At 36.6% G+C, this 27,938-nt stretch overlaps 1 pseudogene; it reads left to right on the plus strand.

Annotated features, from left to right (window-relative positions):
• Positions 1-897: 897 nt before the first annotated feature.
• LOC145131218 (chaperone protein ClpB1-like) overlaps positions 898-27,938 on the plus strand; it is a 33,385-nt pseudogene continuing 6,344 nt past the window's right edge.

Consider the following 27,938-nt stretch of genomic DNA (forward strand, 5'->3'; position numbering starts at 1 on the left):
TAGTATAGCAACCATCCTAAAACCAGGATGAAATCTAACAGATCAACAACATAGCAACCATCCTAAAACCAGGATGCAAATCATAAAGGGTCGGCCTTGGTGTCGTAGACCCTATTGATATAGTGAGGAGAACTCACCTCGCAAGTAGTGTTGAACTGGACTAAAAGTCTCCGACCGCTATCTCCGAAAATCCCGAACTATCCAAAATAATGAATACTAAGTCAGCACATGGGATATCAATCTTGACTAAGAATCCACATAGTCCATTTCTCCTTTTTTCTCTAATTTGGGCCAAGGCCCAATATCAAATTCACTATCCAAAAGTCCATATACATAAGCCCATTAATGGCCCAATTTTCCCAATTGGGCCCCACTCCGTAATTGGGCCTTATTCTAAGATCCATTATCAAAACTGGCCCAAAACATCATTGTTCAGAAAGTGGAGCAAGGCCCATGTCAAATTGGCCCAAGAGTGGCCCAACCCCGAAGCCCAAAATATCAAAAGCCCAATAGAGGGTGTACGCGGGGCGTACTCCTATGGTACGCTGGGCGTACTTCCATTTTGCGTTGACCACCATCGGGGTGGTTGACTCAGTACGTTGGGCGTACAGAAACTACGCGGGGCGTACGCGAGGTTTTGCCAAAACTCTAATAAGTGCTTAATGGCTTAAGCACTTAAGCCCAAACTTCAGATCCATTGACCAAATATGCCTAAGAATCATAAAGTCTCGAACTTTAAAACTTTGGACGTCCAGAAAGTTCTTAACACATGGTCTTAATCCATTAAGACCTTCCTACTCCATGCATGAGACACATTTAGCTATTGGGACATCATTTTTATCACTTAGGACCTCTTCAAGGGTCTGAAAGGACATCTTATCTCGTCCAACTCATATCATGCACCAACTTGGGACTTTTGGGACAAGAAATGCTTCCTTAAAGCTAGCATGGCAAGATCTACATCATACAAGTATAAAGTTTGGATATTTTTACCTTCTGGAGCTTCTAGAGCACAAAGGAACTTCAGATCTACAAGCTTGTCCTCCTTCTCCAACTTCTTGATGCAACACCTTCTTCTCCAACTACTCAAAACACACTATTTTAGCTCACACGCTCAAGAAAGAGGTTAGGGTTTGGGGAAAACGGCTCAAATCTATGGAGGTTGAGGTGATGGATGGTTTTGAGCTCATAAGAACGTTTATATAGCACCCAAACCCTAAATATTAGGGTTTCTATCTGACGTGAGTACGCCCAGCGTACTAGGGCGCGCCTAGTACGCTCAGCGTACCTAATGTACGCTTAGCGTACTCTCTTGATCCCCAAAGTTGCAACCTTAGTCCTTAGGATTCTAATGGCTTCACTCCTCCAACTCCAGGGACTACAAATGACATAATTCACGTTCAAGGGAGGAATTTGAAGTTACCTGAAAGATGGGGTGTTACACTACATATCTCGGTTCATCACGAAATCACATATTTAATATTGTAATCCTTCACTAACTACAAAAAATAACAATCATATTACACATTTAAACTTGATAAAATATATGAATACATACAAAAAATACAAAAATAACCAAATATTTATGACACTGCAAATCTATAGTGGAAGGTAATACCTTCCCATGTAACGCAGGGTACGCTAGAAAAACAAAGAAAAATGCATCAACTGATGTTACCGTAAAACCTATGTGATTACCTCACTCTTAAGAGCAAATAAAGCGGTTCCTCTTTGTGAAGGTCTATCACAAGTAACATCTCCATAAGACTGATTGGCCAACTTACAAGAATAAAAAATCTTAAGTCAAAAGAGTAACAACAGGAATATTGGATTATTAGATTCAATAAAATTCATAAAACTTCCGTAATTATTACTCTAATATACAAAAATGATGTCCTGAGAACTTCCAATCTCTCTATAAGCAGCACATGCTAAAGTAAATAATCAATAAGCGTCGAATAATTAACTGTTAAATCAACATTAACATATTAAATTGAAGGGAATTTTAGAAAAGAATCCATAAATCCATATGGAGTGACCAACAGTTGCTTACCTGTGTGATATTGAATATTACAAACTCACTCAAGCAAATGATCTAACACTTGGTGGGCAAAGGAAAATCCAAGACCATCTACAAATGTTCATGTGGAAAACTTTATAAACCACATCCATAAGACGCTGCGGTATGGGTCTGGAATTGCTCATTATGGGTGACGTGGACACGCCATAACGGCGTTGTAATGGGGGGAACACCCCCCCTTCTCGTTGCTTCTCGTTATGGCGAATCTCGTGCCCGTTACCACCAATTGAAACGCGAGAAAAAGATACGTTGGTGTAATGGACCGTTTGCAACGGTCAAAATTAAATTTAAAACAAAAAACTTTTACCCTTTTATCTTTTATATAAATACACATTTTAACAAAAAAAATTTAACCTTTCTCTCATTCTCTCTATATTTTATACTTTCTTCTCAATCAAAAAAATGGAGCAAAACCCTCCATCATCAAATCCAAACACACAACCAAACACAACCTCGCCTCTCGGATTTGCAGGTTATGAAAATTATTTCAACCTTTTATCCTCTCAAGGATCACCACAAATCCCATACCAAGGCGCCGCTTTCAATCCCGCTTCACCACCACTGCAATTTCTCAGCTCACCGTACCTTCAACAAAATCTATTTGGTCAAAACCCAAAATTACAACAAAATCTTTTCCCTACTTTTGCTTCGATGCAACAAACAACCACCCAACCACCACCTCCAACACAGCCATCGGTTGAAGTGGAAGCGGAAGGTAGTAGGAGAGGGAAAGGGAAAGGAAAAACGAAAGGGAAATCGATAGCTGTTGAAATGAAAAATGAAGACGTTCCACAATGGTGGACACCGAAGGAGGAATATGCTTTGACGGCGACATGGTGTACTACTTCAAAAGACGAACTCTGCAGAAATGGAATGAAGAAAGGTGCTTATTGGGGGGCGGTGCGCGAAAAATTCCAGGCTATGTTGAAGAAAAACCCGTATCGCAATAATGACATGTTAAGAAGCAAATGGAGTCAAACAACTAAGCAGTGCTGCAAATTCAACGGTATTTACAATCGGCTTGAGGCGCAACAGCAAAGCGGAACCAACGACTTCGATTTGTTCAAATCAGCAAAAGAACAATATCGGGTTCAAATGGGACATGTTTTCGAGTTTGAGAAATCATGGGAGTTATTGAGAGTGGATCCAAAGTGGAATAAAACTCCTACATCGTCGGAGGTTCAATCCAAAAGGTCTCGCAATTCGAGCTCGGTCGACGTGTCGGACGCACGGATTCACATCGACCTAAACACCGACATCGATGACATCCCGGATGATATCGAGGAGATATCCCCACCACGACGACCGCCCGGACGCGAAAAAACGAGGCATGCAGAGGAGGTTTAGGCGAAAGCAAAAGATGTGACGGAAATGAGAGCGAAATTCGACAAGCACAATTTATTAATAAAAGAAAAAAATGACTTAAAACGTCGTCGCTTGGAGTTCCTAGAAAGGCAAGCACGGGAGAAGCAGGAGCAAAAAGAGAGAGAACTAATGACACATCAGTTGTCAATTCTTCGGACTAGCGAGGAGGGTTTGAGGCCTGAAGATCTAGCGGTGCTACAAGCAATGAAGAATCAAATTAGGAAGAAGTATTTAGGTTAATTAGGATTAGTAGTAAAATGTTATGGTTTTAGGTTTAATTTAAATGTGATTTGGCTCAATTAGGACTTGGAAAAAATGTTAACTTTTGAAATTATGCCTTTTTTATTGTAATCTTAATTTTAGTTTTTAAATATTATGTCTTTTTTTGTTTTTTAAATATTATATTTTATAAAAATGTATTTCTTTTATTAATTTAAAAAAAAAAGACAAACAAAAAAAAACAAACTCAGAAAAAAAAATACAAAAAAAAATATGACATGGAAAAAAGTTGGTGTTACATCTTGTTATAACATGAAAATCATTTCCCCACTTGATGTTATAACACCATTGGTGATGTGACATGTGAGGTGACACCAATTTGGTGTTACATCTAGTTGCACACACCCAATGCTCTAAGTAAAAGATAAGAGAATGGCGTCGAAGATTTATCATAAATTTGCAATTATGAAGTTTGTAAAATTACCTTAGCATGGCTACTTCATCAGGGAATTTAATCTCCAAATTACCAGAAATCGAGGTAGCAGAAGGAGGAATCGATAGAAATTAGAGGTAAATGGAGTCCAACCGGTGAAAAGAACCATCCGTTCCACCATGGCAGGCGATGGTGATGGTGGTTTCATTTGAAGAATGACGGTCAATCGAGGTCGACAACAGCGTTTCTCTTCCCTTCTTCATATGCACTATAGTATGAAGCATGACAACTGAGAGGCAAGAAGAGGGAGTCGAGAATGAAACGGGGAAACCGCCGGCTAAACCATCGCAGTTGATTGATCCTTTCCTCTGGCGATGGTAGACGTGAGAAAAGAGGTAGTTTAGCCGACTTGAGAGCGATGAAGATACCGACGACCAAAGCAATACTCCTTATGTGGAGCAGATGGTGGTGAACACAAACCAATGACAAGCGGTGGGAAGCGATTTGTGGAAGAATTTCATTGGACAAAAAAAAGGTGGAGTAGCATAATGAAACACGTATCACTGAGCCGATTATTCACTAAAACCGTCAACATTTGAAAATAAGGCGGCATGCGTCAAGAAATGAAAATAAGGTGGCAAAAAGTCTAAAAACGGAAAATTTTGTTGGCCAAAAAAGGAAAACCGAAGAAAGTAAGGTGGCAAAAGTAGTAAAAGCAAAAAAGTCATGTAGATAAGGCTCCCCATAATTATGTTATATATAATAATAATATTAACTAAAATATTTTTTAACGTAATTGTTATTGATATCTATATCTACATAAATATATTCCTTAAATATATTCCTGCGGATTCACACAGGACACATTCGTATCCCAGGCGTATCTCTTGGCTATCACAATGCACAACTATAAACCTACGATCACACAGAATTTTCACGGCTTCACACAAGAATTTTTCATTCACTTAAAGGAATCACACAGGGGATTACATGGTTTCTAGTATGTCCATATCTTCCTAATCTATGCGTTTTTATATTGTGTTTATTGTATTTTTTAGATTAAGGTTTTATTGATACAGAGTTGATATTGCATTCTAAGTTGTTTGGCTTTGATAAATTTACACACGGTTAGCTTGCGTTCCCTTTGGACCAACTTTATTCTATGATGGTGATTTGGGGTTTCTTGGTTATTGGGTTTTACAGTTAGGGTTTTTGGAATCATAATGATTTAAAAAAGAAAACCACATGATTCACTAACTAGAATCGTCTGGTTAAACAAAGAAAAAAAAAACTAGGTTCAACCAGAAAAATAATTGTTTTATCATGAATAAAAATTGGTGTTGAAATGACCGAGTCCATACTTGGAGCTAGTCTAAACTAGACATCACCAAGATTATGTTGTAGAAATATGAAAAAGAAGCATCTATTTATACTATGAAAAACCCCTTAACCATTTTTTTTGTTATTGTCGATGTGAGACTCCTTAATCCTACTTATGATATATATGCCTTCTATTGTTAACATAGTCTTACCCTGCGTTTACCACAGTGTTTTTCACATTGCGATTTAGGTTAATTGATATTGATGAAATAAACTCTGTTGGTTTAGTAGATGGATCGACTGATTAACTCTCTGCTGTGGTGATTTGCAGTTTACTAGGTTATTGCGTTTTGTGAAACGTGCATAATGCTTTGGACAAAGTTATTTCATTTGAGGAGTCATGCAAAAAATTCTTGCGGGGAAATGGTTGAAACTGCTTCCGGAGAAACTAATGATCTGGTAGGTCAAGCAGGGAGTGTAATAGGAAGAGACGAAGAGGTTAGGGAAGTGATTAGCATTTTATCTGGAAAAACCAAGAAGAACCCTCTTCTCATTGGAGAACCTGGTGTGGTTAAATTCGGTGTTGTCAAAGGATTAGCTCAGTTGATTTTCAGAGGCGATGTCCCGATACATCTTCATAATGTACAAGTAAGATCGCTGGATATTGTATACACGAAGGACTAACTGAAAGCGGTGTTGAAAGAGGTGCGAGAGGCCCAAGGGAAAGTCATATTGTTCATTGATAACATCCACCTTGCTCTTTACTCTTGGCGCTGAATGGTCAATGGATGCAGCAGATCTTCAACATATGATTGCCACGGGTCAGTTATGGTGCATTGGTGGCACGACTTTAGAGGGTTACAAGAAATTATGTCTTGAAAAAGATGCTGTTGTTAACAAGTATTTCCATCAGGTGTTGGTTACTGAACTTAGTATTCCGGACACCATGAGTATTCTTTGCATGCTTAAAGAGAGATATGATGGTGTTCCAATTCTTGATCGTGCTTTGGTTGTAGCCGTGCAACTTTCGAGCCTATACATAACTGGTAGCTTAATTATAATATATATATGACAAATGTTGTTGATGCTAATTTAAGTGTATATATTAAAATTAGGGAAAATGACTTACGAGCCCAACGAAGTTTCCAAACCGTTCAAAAAACCTAAATCATGTTTTGTCTGTTCAGAAAAAACCCAACAAACTTAATATTTGTCTAAAAAGCTCAACTATGTAACATTTTTATTCAATTCTATGGAAGTCACCATACGGGGAAAATGACTTTAAAACCAACAAAGTTTTAAAACCGTTTAAATAACATCAATCATGTTTTGTCCGTTCAAAAAAAACCCAATGAATTTAACACTTTGAAGAGACAAAAAATGATTGGGATTTTTTGAACGGTTTGGAACTTCGTTGGGTTTTCTTGAACAGACAAAACATTATTGAGGTTTTTTGATCGGTTTGAAAACTTAGTGGGGCTTGTAAGTCATTTTCCCTTAAAATTAATCATTCATTTTCAGCTGGATGTCTGCCTAATAAGGCAATCAATCTTGTTGATGAAGCTTGTGTGAATATGAAAACACAACTTGATGAAATACATAATCTCAAAAGAAAGTTAACTCAGTTAGAGATTGATGTTCAATCTTTGAAAAAGGAGAAAGACAAAGCAACCGTAGCTTGCCTTGTTGAGGTACTCTGATTTTTAGTTGCAGGTAAGAAAAGAGCTAATAATTAATGTCTTGTTGGCTTTTGCAGGTAAAGAAAAAGCTTGATGATTTGAAGGATAAAGTTGTGTACAAGAAGAAGAAGAAGAAAGACGCAAGAGACGAGATCCGTAGGCTAGAAGCAGAAAGAAATAATTTAGCAAGGGCTATTGATTTGAAACTTGCGTTTATAAAAGGTGATGATGAAAACGTAACAACAGTAGGACCTTATGAGATTGCTGAGGTGGTCAGTCGATGTACAGGCATACCTGTGACCAAACTCCTGAGAACCAATGATGATAAAGAGAGGGTGTGTGGGCTAGCCAACAGGCTGCATCAAAGACTGGTGGGACAAGATCAAGCCATAAACGATGTGGTTGAGGCAGTGCTCGGGTCCAGAGTTGGATTTGGAAGGCTTGTGCAACCAATTGCTTCAATCCTTTTCCTAGGACCCGATGGTGTTGCTAAAACTGAGCTTGCCGAGGCTCTTGCAGAAGAATTATTCTATGACCAAAAGTTTCTCTTTACGATTTATATGTCTGGGTAAAATCCAAAAACTATTTCAAGTAGTAGCTTTTTGTTTTAAAATAAATGTTTTAAGCTTCAAGTTTTTTTAATATCTTTGAAAAGGTAGTTGCAGAACATATTGGTATTAAATGTCTTGTTTCCATTAATATTTCAGATATTCCGGAGACGCAATAGACCTGGGGGAAGTCATTAAGCGAGATGATTATGGTATTATATTATTTGATGGAGCAGAGAAAACTCATGAAGCTATGTTCAATACTCTGTTTCGAATATTGGATGACGGATGGTTGAGGGACCCCCCCCCCCCCCGACACCGTGCTCATTCTCAACTGCAACTTTGGAACCCAGTTTTCAGCTTCCAAGGTATATATAATTATAAGACTCTCTCGTGTGTGTGTATATATATATATATATATATATATATATATATATATATATATATAATATAAAAATATATGTTTGTTTTCTTGTTACACCTTTGCTTTTCACGATGCAGGTAGTAGTAACACACTACTTCAAAACAGATCTGATAGACAGACTCGATGAGATTGTGGTTTTTGATGCCCATCCATGAGGCTGATGAAAATTGATGCTAGGATTGCATTTTTTTTCTTTTTATTTTTTTTATTGGAAACACACGTACAGTCAAATTCATACACAATTATAACCTTGTAATTTCAAAGCACCATGTATAAAAAGAAAAAAAGTTGGAAAAAAGAAATAGAATTCAAAGTAAGATGTTATATCATACTTTAAAATTAAAGTACATTGCTGTATATTGCATTTAACCCATGATTGGGACTAATGCTAGAAAGAGTAATGTACACACACAGTCAAATACTTACATGATTATAACATTGCATTTAATAACTTTAGAAATAAATGCCTATATCACTACTAATTTTGGAATCATTTTTCAATCTTAATCTCAAGTCTACGGAGAAAATGATGAATCATTGATGTAAGTTGCATCTAATATTGTGCATCTGATAATGCATCCATAACTAATTTTCGCATCTGAAATCCACAGAAAGGGGAAACATAAGGAAGATGACTACAAATGAAAATTATAATGTGAAAAATCAACCATTTAAGTACTTGATGGTAGTCGCTTTTCATTTTTAGTATGATGCATTAAAGTACCCCAACAAAATACAGATCTGAAAGACAGTTAGTTTGACACCAACTTCATATGACCTTCAAAACTCATCTGATTTAGTGAAATGAAAGTAGACCTGGCAAAATCTGGCACGACATGACAACCCGACACGAACCTGACACGAAGTTAGCGGGTTAGGGTCAGAGATTTTGACCCGTTTATGTACACGGGTTGACACGATACGACACGATAATTAAACGGGTAGGGTTAGGGTCAAGACTTTCAACTCGAAGATGACCCGTTTAACCCGTTTAATTTATATATATATATATATATATATATATATATATATATATATATATATATATATATATATATATATATATATATTTCATATTTTTATATATATTTTCAATATTATACATTTGTAGTGGCCTAAATTCAAGAATTAAAAGTAAAATTCAAACTTTCAAAGTGACTTAATTTTACTCCTCCTCACTACCTATCTCATTTGCATCCTAACTCTTAACTCTTTCCATTTTTCTTTCTAAACTTACCACTACCTCCGTCCCATGTTTATTGTCTAATTTTGACTGTTGAAGTCTTTATTCTTCAAATTTAACCTTAAATATTTTTGTTTTTTATTTATATAACACTTAATGCAAAATATATGAATGGATTTTGTTTGAAATGTCTTTTCATTGTTATAAGTTTTATCAAGTAATTTATAACACAAATAAACTATTTAAGGTCAAAGTAGAAAAATAAAAACTTCAAAAGTCAAAAATGGACAATAAATATGGGACGGAGGGAGTATAATTTTTTTTTCCGTTCCACCTCCCAACTCCAGCATTTCACTTTCTCAGTTTTTTTCCTCCATGAGTCTTATTTTTCAACCTTTAAAATGTTTCAACCCGACATGACACAACATATTTATAAGGTTTAAACCTTAACCCGAAACCCGACACGAAATTGACACGAAAATAAACGGGTTGAAACGACACGACACGATAATTAAACGGGTCGGGTTAGGGTCAAGCACTCTCAACCCGTTTAATGTCTTGACACGGCACGAACCCGACACGACACGACACGTTTGCCAGGTCTAAATGAAAGTAGTAGGCCATGGATTTTGAAGAAGATGTAACTGTCATCACTAACTCCATTTTTGTTCTCTTCCGTGTCTATATCCAAAACTTTACTCCTATTATTTTTCTCCAATTCTGAATTACTTTTACTTATAATGCCCTCTGTTGTAGCAATTTTGATAATAATCTCATAAATCAAATCAACAAACCAATATGTCCTGAAGAAGAAGACGTGAGTGATTAGTGATGGAAAGATGATTTCTATAAACTTAGGCTACCAAACAGAGAATAATCAGAAATTACAACCCACAATATTTGAAGAATGAATCACCAACGTATGCTTCCCCTTTATAAACAAAATAAGAAAAAGAACTTGATTTGAGTTAGGCTTTTTAGTTTTTACAAGTCTAGTCGGTGGTTTAAAAAAGGTTCAAAGAATAAAGAAAATCAAATCACTGGAGAAGAAGATAAAGGATAAAGTAGTACATCGGAAGATGGAATCAAACCAACTTCGAGCGTCTCCATCTTGATATCCAACTGTTCAGCATTATTGTTGCATCGAGGCAGACTGAAAAAGAACACCAATGGCATCATATGGGAGGGATTGAATTGCAACACCAAAAAACTTGCCAGATTTCATAAATAAAATCAGTAATCGCGTATATTAAGTAATGAAATCAGTAACCATGTATATTGCTGATCTCTTGAAAACAGACAGCTGATTTTATGGGAGCTAGTTATCAAATTGAATAGAAATGGTATCCAAATTATAAGTTTGGGGAGGGCTCAGGATATGCCAGGTGGCATTAGAGGTACTATATATATATATATATATATATATATATATATATATATATATATATATATATATCTTTACTATCTTATAAAAGAAATCTCACTATTTCTATAAATAGACTGAATATAATAATATTATTAATATAATAATATTATTTTTTTAAGACGTCCAAACATTTAAGCTTAAAGTACAACGAACTATCAATATAATAATATTAAATTTAAGTTGTCCAAATCTTCAAAGTGAATATACAATCAATCGATGCATATTTTTCCTTAGTTTGACCCAGCCTCTTTAATCGATGAATGAGTCTCGTTGGATCCCTATATATCGGATGATTAATTAAGTTCTCTAGGTTTAAATTTTGAAATCCCTATTTTTCGTCCCTTATCGATATATCTCGATCTTTCCACTTTTTCTATAGACGTATAACTTTTCTTCCCATTAAAAACACACGCTTTTAAAATGGGGGAAAAAGGTGTTTCCTATCAATCTCTCTTGCATCTCTTTCGCTCACAAACCATAGCCGTACCCCTTACTCTTACTCTCTTTCTACGCACCACCTAAACGCGACCATCACCACCACCACCACCATCTCCCCCTCTGTCACTGTAAACTGAAGACGTCGCTGCCTTCTTCGTATACCCTCTGTCGCAGACAAACGTTTATTACCACTCACCGTCGTCTCAAACTTCTGCTAACGACCGCTAACGACCGGAAGTAAGTGTCACTCACCGCATCTTAATTCGGTCGACGCTATCATGTTGATAATGTAAGTATCTAGATCTGCATATATTTTTAGTTGCGTCTTTGCTAACTGTTTACCTTCTCCCACTCTCTCCCTCGAAATCCTATTTCTAATTGCGTATGTGTTTTTAACTGCAGGTATCTATTTAACTATGTGTGTTTGTTGATTTCGTAGGTTATAGGCCAACATGTTTTTCGCCCGGAGACACCTTAATCGGAGACAATACAAAGTAAGTCCACCACCACTTTCCTCTCTGTATATGTCACCCTAATCTCTGTATATGTCACCCTAATCTCTGTGACTGTGTCTACAACTAATTTATCTTTGATGAAGCTTTAACACAAAGTAAATCAAATAGAAGTGATAGTGACGAGAAGCAAAAAGGTCTTCATTGTGTAAGCATTTCGGTATGCAGAACAAATCTTCATAAAAAGGAACTACATCCTCGCTCTTTGGAGATCAGAGACAGCCCATGACGGCCATGGACTGTTGCTTTCTTGTCACCACCCTCCAGGTAAGATTGTACGTAAGTTTTTGATCACACCCTCTATATCTCACCTTTTTACTTACAAAAATCAAGTTTTGACTTTTATCAAATCATCTGCTTCTGTTTTATGGTTTAAGGTGAAACACTCATAAGATTCAAGGTGCTATCGTTTAAAGACACAATTCTCTCTTTCTCTCTCTCTCTCTCTCACATAATATATGTTGATTATTTGTTGTATTTTTTTTTTGTTTATGAAAACGACATTCTAACAAAGCAGGACATTAGCTACGGTCACACAGTGGTTAGTTTATGTACTTTGAAAACATATTGCTCTAACTTCTTTCTTCAAAGATAATACACTATCAACTAATAAAATGTCATATTTGAAATCCCAAGTATATCACTATTATGGTTATGGTTATTTGAAGCCTATGATGTTTTTTTATAGTTATTTAATTTTATATTTGAAACTAAATTAACAACATTTGTTATTTTTTTATTGTATGGAGTAAAAAAGAAGATATAGATGGCAGTCATGATGATTTTGTTCCTCATGTTTGGACCAGTTGAAGGGAGAGTTGGCGTCCATCTTGGCTTGTCCAGAAGGAATATTTTATACAGGCTCAATTCGTATGGGTAGATTGCTTAAGAAATAGATGCATTGTATTTTTAAGCCCCTCGGTCCAACTATGTTAATTGTATTCATATCAAGGTTATTGTGTAGTTGCTTACTCTTTTTTCAAGTAGTGTAAACAAACTGTAGGGAAAAAGTTGTTTTCTGGTTTACAATCACAGACACACACATATGGACATAAATTCCTAATATTTGAACTTACGTTTTGCTATTTACTCATGTTCGGATCAACAACCCAACTGAGGGCTTACCTTTCTTTACAACAAGGCCTATGTGACAAGGAGTAATGGTTGTAATATGCTTTAAAATATTCTCTTTACTAAGTTTCTCAACAATTTTGTCTATATCAAGTTTTGCATAAAGTTTTACACAATATCTAATCGTAAGTTATTCATATATCATATCTGAAATCTTATATTTTTTTTAGTTTTTGTTGATCTTGAAATGTTTAGAGGATGACCAATCTAATAGATATCCATATGAAGCACATCACCATGTCGATTTGCTTCCTAATGAGAGATACTTTTTTTGTATTAGTTTTGATCGAATTGTTCCGATATACTTTGTTTATTTATAGATAATGAGAAAAAGACATTTTACTTATTATTTTTTCATTGAATATCATGTGTGTATAAACTTTGTGTTTCATGTATATATTAAATTATTTTTACTTGTTTTATTTAAATTTATTTATGTTGCAAGTATATTATGTATTAAAATTAAACTCATACACTGTTGTGACCACTTTCCTCCATGAAATCTACCATCGCCTCCTTATTCCATGAAACCGTTGGCTCCATGAAATCGACATTGCACCTAGGAGCCCGAACAAATAGAGGATGGGATTAATGCTAGAGAAATAAAGAGGATGTGGATATGAGAGAAGGATGGTGACACGATAAGATCATCGAAGGGGTGAAGGTAGCATTGTTCTTACAAATGTTTTTCTCCAAAATGTCAAAAGGAAATCATTTGAAGAAAGAAAACTACTTAACTTTTGAAAAGTATTTTCCGAAATGAAACTAATTTTCGTCTGTTCTTAAAAACCCTAAGAACTTTATTATTGTGTCGTAGTTCGAGATAACCAGTAGCATGCAAGAACATTGCGTCCGACCTTTAAGAGATGCAATCAAATTCCGATACATTTCACGTTCTTTGGAAGATGACTTGTTTCCGTATAGAAACTAATATTTGAGACGAATATAATCTCCAAAAGAAACTATTTGACGAAATGAAACTATTCTTGCTGCAAAACCGACTGATAGCAATATGTATTTCTTTTGTGTTCCTTGAAATATAATATAGATTTTCGATGAAAACTAATTGCCGAAAGAAACTAATTGTCCAATGAAACTATTGTTGCCGCCGCATTTCGCGGGTAGACGGCTAGTATATATATATATATATATATATATATATATATATATATATATATATATATATATATATATATATATATATATATATATATATATATATATATATATATATATATAGGGAGTGGTTCAAATGAGAACCACAAAAGATTAAGAACCCTAAGAACCTCCATTTCATAAATAAATATGTATTATGAATATTATTACATATGTTCAAATCCTGATTTTTTTTCTTTTTGGTAAGAAAAGGGCAAAATCGTAATTTTTTAGTCTAATATTTTCATTCATTCATATTCTAACACAATTTATATAAAATACAAATTTATACAGTCCATTTATAGTTTAATATACAAAATTCACAACTTAATACAATCAATATTATACTAATTCACAAATTCAAAGATTTATCAAACTCAAACTCTACCACCACTAACACACCACACGCTGCCACCAACCACATGTGCCAACATTGTAACCATCATTCCTTACAAATCAGATATGTATATAAAGTAATGCAATGACAAGTTAAATACTATATTCATAGTTTAATAAACCTATTACTTTAATCATTTTGAATTTAATACAAAACAATTATAAAAAAATTAATGCATTCTTATATAAGTATACAACACAAAAAATAAAAATATTCACAACAACATTTATACAAAAATTCATATATAAACCATTCATATTTTAACACAAAATTTATTTAAAAAATCACAACAAAATGTAGTCAATTCACAGTTTAATATAGTCAATTACCATTTAATACATAAAATATACATCATAATATACTAAATTATCAATTTAATAGACATAAATGTCATATTCTTAACTTGAACATTTATACATTCAGATCTGGTGGCTAATGTTTTGTTGAAAGCTTAATTTACATAATAATCACAATTTAAATGTTATATAATTTATTTAAAATTAGAGAAAATCATATATGTGTATAATGTTTATTTCTTCACATATTTCATAAGCAAACACAAAACTAATTCATAAAAAAAAATCACAATTTAATACAATCAATTCACAGCTTAATACAGTCAATTCACAGTTTAATACACAAAAATCACAGCTTAATACAATAAATTCACAATTTAATACATAAAAAATTATATATTCACAACAATATTCTCAACTTAAAACTCACATTTATACGTTCATATCCGGAGGAATGTTTGTGTATTAAATTGTAAATTTATTATATTAAGTTGTGAATAAAATTTACAACTTAATATACAAAATTCACAATTTAATACAATACCTTTACAACTCATTGGCAAGTATAATCTCATATTTCAGTGTATAAATAGCTCGTTCACAGTTTAACACATAGATAAATTATCACTTATTTAGAGGCAAACATCAAAATAAAAACATATACATGAATTATAAAAGAGGATAACTTATCTTAAATTGACGAAGAAGATGAAGATGAGTGAGAAATATAACATATCTTTACTCTACCACCACCATTAGCATCAACACCGCCAAGTACCATAGACTACCATCAACCACCTTGACCACCAACCATTTATGCCAAAACCGCCAACATATTTCCCTAAAAAACCATATTTGAATATAAAAAAATTAGAATTCACAATTTAATTCATCATTTTAGACACTAATTCACAACTTAATTCAATATTTCAAACACCAATTTACAACTTAGTGCATCAAAAAATACACATTCACAGCTTAATAACTTATATATTCACAAATTAATACAAAAAAACACATATTCACATTTTAATACATTATATTCACAACTCATTTACATGTATAAAATTCAGATCTGGATAAAAAAAATCATAATTCACAATTTAATACAATATTTTAGACACTAATTCAAAGCTTAATTCAATATTCAAAAAACTAATTCACAAAATAATGCATAAACAAATTAGAATTCATAGAATAATATGCATTTCAAACACTAGTTCACAACTTAATACAAAATTTTAAACACTTATACATAACTTAAAAACTTCCAGATCTCGTTGAGGCATTTCATCAAACACCTTGTGTGCACATTGTTTCCATCGCTTAATTTAATATTTTAGACACTAATTCACAACTTAATAACAAACATATTCACAAATTAGTACATAAAACACATATTCACAGCTTAATAACTTTGCAAATTTCGTTGAGGCATTTCATCAAACACTTTATGTGCACCAAACATACTTTATTCAAAATGATAGAAAATCATATTTATACATAATGTTTCTTTTCCAAACATCAAATAAATAACATCTACATATATAAATAAAATGATAACTAATCTAAATGTTTTGTATTAAATCTGTATTAGATCATAAAAACACATATTCATGCTTAATAACTTTGCGAATTTCGTTGAGGCATTTCATCAAACACTTTGTGTGCACCAAACATACTTTATTCAAAATGATAGAAAATCATATTTATACATAATGCTTCTTTTCCAAACATCAAATAAGTAACATCTACATATATAAATAAAATGAAAACTAATCTAAATGTTTTGTATTAAATCTGTATTAGATCAAAAAAACTTAAAGCACAAAATCAAATTTGAAGTCATTTTACCTGATTTGAGTTAGAGTGTAACATACACGTTTTGAAATCGTGTTTTAAGTAAATAATATTATGAAATATTATGTGATATTGAGTATTGAGTTCTAACGGATAGTTTTTACTAGAAATGAAGTAAAACTAAGTTTAGAATCACTCAGAAAATATTGGAAGTCTTATTAGATTCCAATTAAAAGATAAATATCGAAATTTAACGAAAATATAAAATTTGAAATAAGTAAAATTTTATTATTGAAAGTTGTAGATAATTTCGTTAGAAACATTTAGGCGAAAACCTCATCAAAATCTGAGTTATAACGAAGAAGTTATGACCAATCGAAGATCCGCGACAAAACCGGCACGACGCCGAATGACGTAAAAAGTGAGTTTTTGATAAAATACTTTTTAGCCTTGGTGATCTAAATGAAAGTCATAGTATTTGTTAAACCGAGAATTTTTCATAAAAAGAACGCCCAAATCTGACTTCGTATGAGGAAGTTATGATTTTTCTAAGTTTCAGCTTAGCAGTAGACAGCTAAAAACTCGAATTTTAGATCGAGTGATTTTTAGCCGACACAACCTAAACGAGAATTGAAGGTCTCGTCAGTAGTAGTACAACGGTAAAAAGACAGACGAAAACGGACGTCGGATGAAGAAGTTATGAATTTTTAACGGATTTTCCTGTCCCGATCTGTTAAAAATAATAATATTAAAAATAAAGTCAAAATTAGCCGATGAAATCTAAACGAAAGTCGTAGAGCATAATTTTACCTACCGTGCATATAAAGAACGTCAAAAACGGAGCTCGTATGCGAAAGTTATGGATTTTAGAAGTTTTTGGCACAAAAACGAGAATAATTGCGAAAACCGAGAAAAATCGCATGAACAGTACCCGGACACGTCACCCGGATGCTCGCATGCGTGCCCCGTGTCGGATTGTGATACGACCAAAGGGAGGCCCAACCGAAGCATGCTGCGTGGCGCCCCGTGTCCGACGTCGAAGACCCAGCCGATGACGCGTCCGACGCGTGCCAGGTCCGGAGTCCGAAGCGCACACCTGTTCCGACCCTCGCATCCGAGCCTCGCCCTTCTGTCACGTGTACCGAGCCTCGCAGCTTCGCAGCCACCTGCCCCTCTCCTCTTGCTTCGGATCCGAGGCTCGCACCTATATAAGGGGTGCGAGACCTCCCAGGTAAATGTTAGAAAATGCCTCTTTTTCACCCTTAAACTCATATTTCTACTATTTCAACTTCCCCCGAAGCCCCGGAATTATTTCCCGAGAAGCCTGAGAAATTTATCTTTTCGGTTTGAAGCCCAACCCTCGCAGGGCCCGGTTTTCAACGAAGAAAGCTAATTATAGTAGCGAAGTGTTGCCCAAATTACTATTTTAACCCTCGGTTATTTCACAGTGAGTTTAATATATAGGAACAATTGTATGTTATGTGTTATATGTGTTATGTGCTTTTCAGTGTTATTATTCCGGGTTATTTTCCTGTGTTATTTTTATTCCTGCTATTTATGATAGCAAAGCTATACCTTTGACCATGTGATCAGTGAAAGGACTTAGATTCACGGTGGTACTGGTACGTAGCCTCTGGCCATGTAAAGCATGTCTCCGTAAGAGAATGACTTCTATTCTATGGCATTGGCAGATGGTTAGACAGGGCTATAAGCCTGAAATCTACCGAAATGTTTAAATCAGAAAGTGTATGTCTTCTGTGCCATTTGGGCCGAAGCTTTATTGATGTATATCAAGTATGGAAATTGTCATGTCTCATTGTTCGTATATCCTTGAATCAAATCATTGATTGATATGGAAAGTTTGTCACATGATTCACATATGCCTTTGTTGTTCCTTGTTCCTCTTTGCTTCTGTCATATTGAAGTATATATGGCATAACATTATATTGTATCTATTATTGAACTCACTAAGCGTCACCGCTTACCCCTCTCAATGTTTAACAATTGCAGGCAATAAGCAACCAGTATAGTTATATACTGATAGAAGATTTTGAATAGTTTGAAACTATTGTATATAGTAATCATGTATGTATAACTTATAGTATCCTGGGAAGTTATGTAACATATAAAAATTTGTAATAGTCGGTTTGTATCTAGTCTTATGTAAACAAGTTATCAATGTAAAATATTGTTTTTATGAATATGCAAGTAGCATGTTTTGGGGTAACAATTGTCGAGTATGAAAGTTTGGGTCTTTCAGAAATACGAAAGTTTAGAAAGGAGTTCTTTCATAGAGCATCGAAGTAGTAGATCAAAGATCAATGGCATGTGATATTCTATTAATAAATCACAGGTAATAATAATTTAATAGATACTAGACTCTTAGGTTGTGGCAAAAGAAAACAAAAAGCACGTATGAACTTATGACGCTAAGTAATAGCTAGGAGCTAGGGAATAGTGACAGTACATAAATAAAAAAAAGGAAGATTACCTCTTATGTCTCTGTAATGCAAATTTTCGATCATTTGTTTTCTTCAAAAATAAAACCATTGATAAGCCAACGTGAACTGTCTCTCTCTCATCCAGCATAAAAGCTTTGAATTTGCTTCTTCTCCGACGAGAAGTAATGGCGAGGGGCGATGACTGGTCTAAGGTCAGTTTTGGATTTTTGTAGCTCTGGTTAATGATTGTATTCAACATAACTGATGTTAATCCCCCTTCGATTTCGACTGTATGCAACATAACATTGGTGGTAGAGTAGCGTTGGGGTGGTGGTCGGAGATGAAGCAAATCTGGAAAGAGGCAATTACGGTGGATCATAGCCGTCAGAGCTTGTAAATCAGGCGTTTCCACTCACCGGAGATAGTAGATCTGGACACTCCGGTCGTCAGTGCTCGTGAATCTGGCATCACCGCTCGTCGGAGTCTTATATCTAGCCTCGTATGTCGTCGGTGGTGGCAGTTACCAAAAGAAATCACAGATGTCGAGATGCAAAAGGAGTTACCTGGTTTTGTCTCCGATTGAAGTGCTTCCGGGACAGGAAACCACCGGTGCCAACCTACACAATGAGCTCGGGCATGAATGGTTAGGTGGGTGTCTCCGTCGTTATGTCTAGAGTTAGGATGAGGCAGAGAATGGGGTGTGTATTCATAATTTAAAAGGAACATATGTATCAGATGTGGGTTAGTGGGAATATGGAATTCGGGTAACTAGTATAGTTATTCGTGATGGCCATGGAACTGGAGAGCATCTAGAGGAGGCAAATTTGGGAATTGACTAAGGTTCATTTGAGTTACCGACCAAATCATAGCAATCATGAAATCGATTTAGGTTTATTAGTGGCGATGGATTTCTCCAAAACCTTACAAATACGATGAGAGAAAGTCTGATGAGAATGGATTTGGGATTAAGCTGTGGCGGCATTGACTGGTTGTAGCGGTGGAGTGTGGTTTTAGAGAGAGAGATGCCAACGATGATGGTTTAGTGGTTGCGGTGCGGTGGTTTCTAGAGGCGGAGAAGGAGGAAGAGAGATGGTGATACAGTGGTTTATATATATACCAGAGCTAATAATGACAACAAATGGCCGATACAACGATGGTTTGTTTGGAGATGACTGGTTTGTACCTTTGTGTTCTTGACTTTATATATTGGGAAAATGACTTAAAAAGGTAACTATGTTTCAATTTTGTACAAAAAACACCATTTAAGTATACCATGTTCAAAAAATACCATCTAACTAAAGAATTAGTTCAAAAAATACCATCTAAATTCACATTTTGTTGTTTGATTCTAGTGTGGTAACCAGTTCTGCCGGTGAGGAGGTAAATGTTACCAGGAAGAAAAAAATAAACAATTACGTGGCTTCTCCCTGTATTACGTGGAATAACCCTTTCGCAAAAATCAAAATCACAGAGAACGTTGGAGGTTTTTTCACAGACTGTGAAATTAGGGTTCGCTTTTCACGCCGATTTTTCACTCAAGGCGCAAGGTATGCTTACTGTTGATGTTTACCATGGTGGGAACTTTGTCCCTAAGCCATTAGTGTACTTCAATCCTTTGAAAAAATCTGTTACGGGAGTTGATTTAAAAAACATGGGGTTTAAGGAGTTCATCTTACAGCTTCGAAAATTAACCAAGGAAAGGTGCACTGATGTATATTATTGTCTTCAAAATCGATCTGTGGTAGATGGATTAGGAGAACTAAGAGATGATAATGACTATGTAAGGTTTCTTGATGCTGGGTATGCCAATGATTTTAAAATCAATGTGTACATTGATGAATATCAAGAGCTGGCATGGAGTGGATTGACGAAGAAAAAGCTTGTCACAACTAGGAATTCTGATACATTGTAAACACTTAACAAAGAACGGCATTGTAGCTAGAACTTGAAAACGTGTATGGTGTTTATTCAATGACAACAAAATTCCATCAAATACCCCATACAAACATTCAAATAGTCAACAAAAAATTTGGAAACCCTAAAAATCCCGGTTTAAGTCCATTTTGGACTAGGATGTTCTTATTGGACCCAATGGACCAATATGCTTCCAATTTTGACTATTTTGGGCTTAGAACTCTTAAATAGGCTCTAATTGGACCCACTTTCATTTATTTTAACATTTTGGGCCATAATGGGCCTAGAATGAAATAAAATACCCTTATTGGGCCATAACAAATCTAATTCGCCCTAAAGGGCCATAAAACTCATTCTTTATACAAGTTGGGCCGTAAAACCTCTTAAGGGCCCATTGGGCCGAAAACCATTAGCTTGGGCTTCTCATTAGGAGACTCAAGTACAAAAGGCCAAAATCCTTTTCTCTCTTCTCTCTCTCTCTCTCTCTCTCGGCCCAAGTAGAAGAAAAAAAAGGGAAATTAGAGGATTAAGGAGGATTAGCCACCTCCTTAATACCTATAGGATCTCCATGCAAATCTCACATGTTTCCATGCACCATCCTTTCATCTCTCTCTCTTCTCCTTCTACTACTCTCGGCCGAGAGTATCGACACACACACACACACACTTATTTCACTTAAGCTTCACTCAAGAACTCACAACAACTTCTTCATTTCTCCTTCCAAATTTTCGAGATTTAGAGCTTTTCAAGAAGGTTATTCCACAATAATCATCATCATTGGTAAGTTATTGTTTAGATCCATAACCTAGCCTCTTTATTTCATCAAAACCTCTTCCTAACTCACACAATTTTCGTGATCTACTCCTTAGAAGCTCCTTAAGTTCGAAATCAACACAAGAAAGCTTGCTAGGGCCGAAAAATAGCATCAAACTCTTCCCTTTCTTCTTCAAATCGAAAACAACAAGAAAAGGTGAGTTCATACCCCTCTATTTTTGGTTTTCACAAGTTTTATGGGGGAGAATACAAGTAAAATGTGTAGATCTATGTGTATGTATATGTTATGTGTGATTTCATGTATGCATGTGTGATTTTATGTGTTTATGTGGTAAATATGTAACAAAAAGGAAAGAAATCTCGAGATCTATGGCACAAGAAGGAAAACAAACATGATCTAAGATATATTACACTAAACAAGTCAAGAAAAATTACCCTCTAAAGTTATAATAAACATATTGCAACATAAAACTCATTTTTGGACTATAATTGTCAAATAAACAAAAGTTGGGTTAAAAATTGTCATTTACGGTTTTCCAAAGGACCAAAAGAGTCAAAACAGTTAAAATAAATGTTTTTATGAATATTATGCTCTTCAAAGGACTAGATATGTAATTTGTAGCTTAATGGGCCAATTTTTGGGCTTTTCGGCCCATAGGCCCAAAAATTGAAAAAATATAATTTTCAAGGGACTGAAATGGTACAACTCTCAAAACAGGGGGTAAAAAGGGGTAAACAAAACTATTTCAGGGGTTAAAATGATTTTTTCCAAAAAGGATCAAAAATGTAAAGTTTTTGGAATTTGGGCCAAAATTGTAAAAGTTGCAAAAAATTTAGACTTTAACCGAAAAACTCCTTACTGAAGGGGGCTGAAACTGCCAAAGAGTAAATTTTGAGCTAAAAACATTACTTAAACAAGTCTATGGATCAAAAATGTCAAGAAAATGGTTTAAGGGCCTAAAATGTCTTTTTTTTTAAATAAGGGACTAAAATTGTCATTTTTATTAGAAAAAGGGCTGAATGGGTCAAACCAATATTTTGAATCAATTATTTTATTATTAAGATATTTGGGTCAAAAATACGAAATTACAACTTATGAAAATAGAATGAAGAGTATACATACATTTTCAAATAATCGTTATAAACAATCGACAAGTTACGTGTCGTTGCGAATTTAACAATTGTTCAATCAAACTTCCGACAATTATACTACACCTAAAACAAGTAAATATTCGAATAGTTGGGCTTGAAAGATCCTAATCATGCCTTTTGGGCCTTCTTGGCCCATTGACATGACTTTTGGGCCTAACAATAATAACACATGTCTATTGGGCCTCCTGTGACCCAATTACATGTTTAAGGGGCCCTCAATGGCTTCTATGTGTTATTGGGCCTCAGTGGCCCTTTAGCATTGCTAGTAAGGTCCAATTTAATCAAATGTGAAATGAGCCAACGCGTCCTTCGTACAACCAACAGCCTTAAATAACACACGTAATTAGTAGGACTTTGTAATCCTCTTCTCCTCGTTTGTTAGGCTTACCTTCAATTCAAGTAAACAATTACAGGTTGTTAATCAATGGTAATCAATTTCGTTTGGATTAAGTGAGTAATAACGGGCGACACCTCTAAGTGTCATTCGTAGTCTGTAGTTATAATCAAAGTCTCCTGGAGGGAGAGCGAGAGTTTGTGTATAGATCTATACGGGGGTGACTCCCTCACACCTCAGCTGTTCGCTACAGTTAGACTCGGCCAGTCTAGGGTGACAAAGTCTTAAGATCAATTCCGACGTTCGCTAGAATGCTAAGACAGACGAACTAGTCATTATCATGCATGGTTATAACGACTCACATAAATAAATAAATCCAATACTATCCGAGTAATCAAGGAAAATCATAATCATTCGTTGTGGCGGTATAACAATTTGAAACAATCATATTATATTATCGGAAAACATTGGGTTTTTCGAGGAGATCAACACCATTCACTTGTACTTTCAATAACTATAATGCAAAACTTCCCATTTATACACGTTTTGAAATCATTCATGCACAAACTTATGGATCTTCACACTTTGGTATAAACAATTGTCTTTTCAGAAAATATCGGATTTTCTGGGTTTCATAAACTACACAAAACATTTTTATAACAGCCCTGCTTATGAACTCACCAACATTCCATATGTTGACCTTTTCAAAATAACTTGTATTCTCAGGTAACAAGTAAGCTGAAGAGTAATACCAAGTATGTTAGGATGTTCTGTTTTGAAAACTCTCAAACAATTTATGCTATGGATATGTAATATTTAGACAATGTACTTGATGTGAACAATGTCAGTTGTAATGTATTAATGCATGGTGAAGTTTATGTTGTGTTTCATGTATAATCATTGTGATGATATTCAATTTGAGTCACGCGAGCCCTCGGACGTTTCCGCCGTCTGGTTCGGGGGTGTGACAGGTTGGTATCAGAGCTCTGTTTATAGTGAACTGGCATATCTAACCACACATTGATATGCAACTATAAACCAAAGAGGGACTAAAACAACTCTGAACAAAACAAATAAAACACAACGATAAAACACCTCTACTTGTGCGATATAGGAAAAAGAACATAATCCTAAATCAAATAAGATAATACTGACATCTCTGTTAAGTCGGGACTGTTCCTAGTTGTATTAAGGGGCGAATGTAGCCTGATCAACTACATTTTCTCCGAAGTACAACTATCACATGCCCCGGGGAAACCTCGATGGTCGGTAAACCTAAAAACATACCCCTTTGTTACCAAGAAGAGAACATCAACTCAATTTGCATAATGATTAGAACATCTTAGGAATAATATTAGTACATCTATACACTCTCGCAGACAGTATGGCCGGCTTCCATCACCCCGGAGATCCGTATTTCCCTAATCAGGGGAATAACGGATGGTTGGAGGAGGAACCTGAAGAAGACCCTGAGGAGGAGTCTGAAGAGGAACCTGAGGCGGAGGTCGAGGGCGGACCTGCTGAGCCAGTGGTGGACCTGGAAGAAGAGGAAGTCGAAGAAGACCTCGAGGAGGAACCCAACGACGACGGTGATTCGGACGTAGAGTCCGAAGTCATCAACCCCCTTTACCCAACTAGGGTGCCCGCTCATCGGATGGGCCCGACTGGCCCTACACCCCCCCTGGGGTATCGACCTTTGGAGGTGGAGCAGGCAACAGGGACAGTGACCCCCGTTTGGCATGGCACGCGAGTTCTACGACTTGAGGGAGGGAGGACCAGCTGATCGCGCGCTTGGTGAGACGATTGCGGAACACTGGCGACCTAGCTCAGAGCACCGCCGATCTGATGCACCAGATGCGAACTAGAGTTGAGCGTGCAGAATAGGAGACACGAGAGGTTATCCGAGAGTTCCACATGAGGCAGGTGAGGTGGGAGACTAGACTCCGAGACGCGGAACGACAGGTGGCTCGCCTTCAAGGAGCGTCCAATTCCTCAGCACCACCCCCTGGCACATCCCACCATGACTAGGACTAGTCATATCCGTCTTTAGTATTATGCTTATATGATCTATGCTATGTACCATCGACTCTATGTTTAAGTGATTACACTACTCATAGAGTCGTTACGCTGCCGAACTCGCACCACTTATGTAGGCTCTTTCGAGCAAATTTTCATGTATCAAAGTACGGATATTATTAATGGAGAAATATATGTGTTCTATTGTGATGTTGTTATCTGTTATGTGTAAAGTATCCATGATTGAATGTTAACATGTGAAACTACCTAAGTACGTGCAATACACCTAGTTTATAGGACCACAAACTCACAAGAACCATAGGCACTCAACATCTTTCCGTTCAATGGCAGAAAGATGCCTCAACGACCAACCCGTGGAAACCCTGAGCCAACCCCACCAGAAATCAACACAGCTGCATTTCAAGCAGCTGTATCTGCTGCAGTCACCGCAGCCATGGCGCAAATCCACCAAGGGAACAATGGTGGAGGCAATGGACAAGGGGCTGGAAGTTCGAACAACGGAATAAATCAAGGACCTACCAAGACATGCTCTTACAAGGACTTCACCAACGCCAAGCCACGAACCTTTAATGGCACGGGTGGAATGATAACCCTAAAGAGATGGATTGAGAAGGTGGAATCGGTATTTGAGATATGCGTATGCCCCGAGGAGATGAAAGTGAAGTTTGCCGCATGCACATTCGTTGACCAAGCTCTTACCTGGTGGAATGGACACGTAGAAGCCATGACTCTCCCCGTAGCCAACACCATGCCGTGGGCGGAGTTGAAAGAAATGTTGATGGTCGAGTACTGCCCACGAGGCAAAATTTAGAAAATGGAGCAAGAGTTATGGAATCTTACCGTCCGCAACTCCGACATTGATGCATACATATCAAGGTTTAGCGAACTGTCACTGTTGTGCCCTGGCATGATTACTTCAGAGGGAAAGAAAATCGAACGATTCATCTGGGGATTAACCTCCCCAATTCAAGGGAATGTGATAGCTGCAAATCCTGAAACCTTCGACAGTGCCAAGAGGTTGGCCAAGAAACTATACGACCACAACAACAAGAAGGGCGAGAAGTCAGGGGAAACTGAAGGCAAGAAGGAGAGTGACAACAAGAAAGGAAAGAATAACAAGAGAAAGGGGCGACAGGGCTCAGAGTCGTCAAAGAAGCAACAAACAGTGATAGTCAATGCTGCAACCACCCAAGTTCCCTCCACACCACATGCTCCAGTCTCAGCTACTCCAAGTGCCCCTAGGCAGTATTCCGGGAATCTCCCAAAGTGCAACAAGTGCAGTCTCTAACATAATGGCGAATGCAGGGAGATGCATTGTACCAGTTGCAATCGAAAGGGTCACATGGCAAAATATTGCAGGACCTATCCTCCCCAGAACCAGCAACAAGGAAACAACAACAACAACCGCAACAACAACAACAACAACAACAACAACAACAACACCAACAACAGCGGCAATAATGCGGGACCAAGCCACACCTGCTATGGATGTGGAAAGACTGGGCATTTCCGTCGAAACTGCCCCAACATCAACAACCCTGGGAAGGGAGGAGCAGGAAGAGTGCTGACCATGGGTCAGGGAGAGGCGGTTCAGGATCCCGCTGTTGTCACTGGTACGTTTCTCCTAAACCACACATATGCATGCATCCTATTTGATACTGGGGCAGAACGAAGATTTGTAAGTAATAGATTCAAACACTTGTTAAAACAACAACCCCAGAAGCTTAATGAAACCTTTACGGTGGAAATGGCTAATGGGAAAACAGAATCCACTGGGGAAATCTACATCGGATGTACCCTGACCTTGAACCATCACGTCTTTCAAATAAACTTAATGCCTGTATCCATTAGGAGTTTTGATGTGATTATCGGCATGGACTGGTTAAGCCCCCACCATGCTGAAATTATGTGTCACGAGAAGGCCGTTCGCCTTTACCTCCCAAATCGCGAAACCCTAATTATATACGGAGACAAACCCAGCACGAACCTCCGTCTTATCTCGTGCATTAAGGCACAGAAGTATCTACGAAAGAAGGACTTGACGTTTCTGGCTCATATAGTGGATAAGTCCAAGGAAGAGGTCAATATTCGAGACATCCCAGTGGCTTGCGATTTCCCGGATGTCTTTCCTGAAGATCTTCCGGGGATACCCCCAGAAAGACAAGTCGAGTTCCGAATTGACCTCGTGTCAGGAGCTACACCCATCGCCAAATCGCCCTACAGATTGGCTCCTGCGGAAATGCAAGAGCTGCCCAGCCAACTCAGCGAACTTTTGGACAAAGGATTCATCCGACCCAGTTTTTCACCTTGGGGAGCTCCGGTTCTCTTTGTTAAGAAGAAGGACGGTTCCTTCAGGATGTTTATTGACTACAGGGAACTAAATAAGCTCACTATCAAAAATCGATATCCACTTCCGCGAATCGACGATCTATTTGACCAACTCCAAGGAGCAAGTTACTTCTCTAAGATAGATCTGCGATCCGGATACCACCAACTCAAAGTCTGGGAAGAGGATATCCCCAAAACCGCCTTCCGAACTCGTTATGGACATTATGAATTTGTTGTAATGCCCTTCGGTCTAACGAATGCCCCTGCCGCATTCATGGACCTAATGAATCGAATCTGCCGACCATTCCTCGACAACTTTGTCATCGTTTTCATAGACGATATTCTGGTTTATTCTCGAAGCGAAGAGGAGCATGGCTGACATCTCCAGCAAATCCTAGAAACCCTAAGAACCGAAAAACTATTCGCAAAACTCTCTAAGTGTGAATTCTGGCTCCGTAGTGTGAACTTTTTAGGTCATGTTGTTAGTCAAGAAGGGATACATGTGGATCCTTCTAAGGTCAAAGCCATCGAAGGATGGGCGATCCCAACGAC

The sequence above is a fragment of the Lactuca virosa genome, chromosome 8 (assembly GCF_052849685.1).
Source record: "Lactuca virosa cultivar CGN04683 chromosome 8, Lactuca_virosa_CGN04683_v6, whole genome shotgun sequence".
NCBI classification, from domain to species: domain Eukaryota; kingdom Viridiplantae; phylum Streptophyta; class Magnoliopsida; order Asterales; family Asteraceae; genus Lactuca; species Lactuca virosa.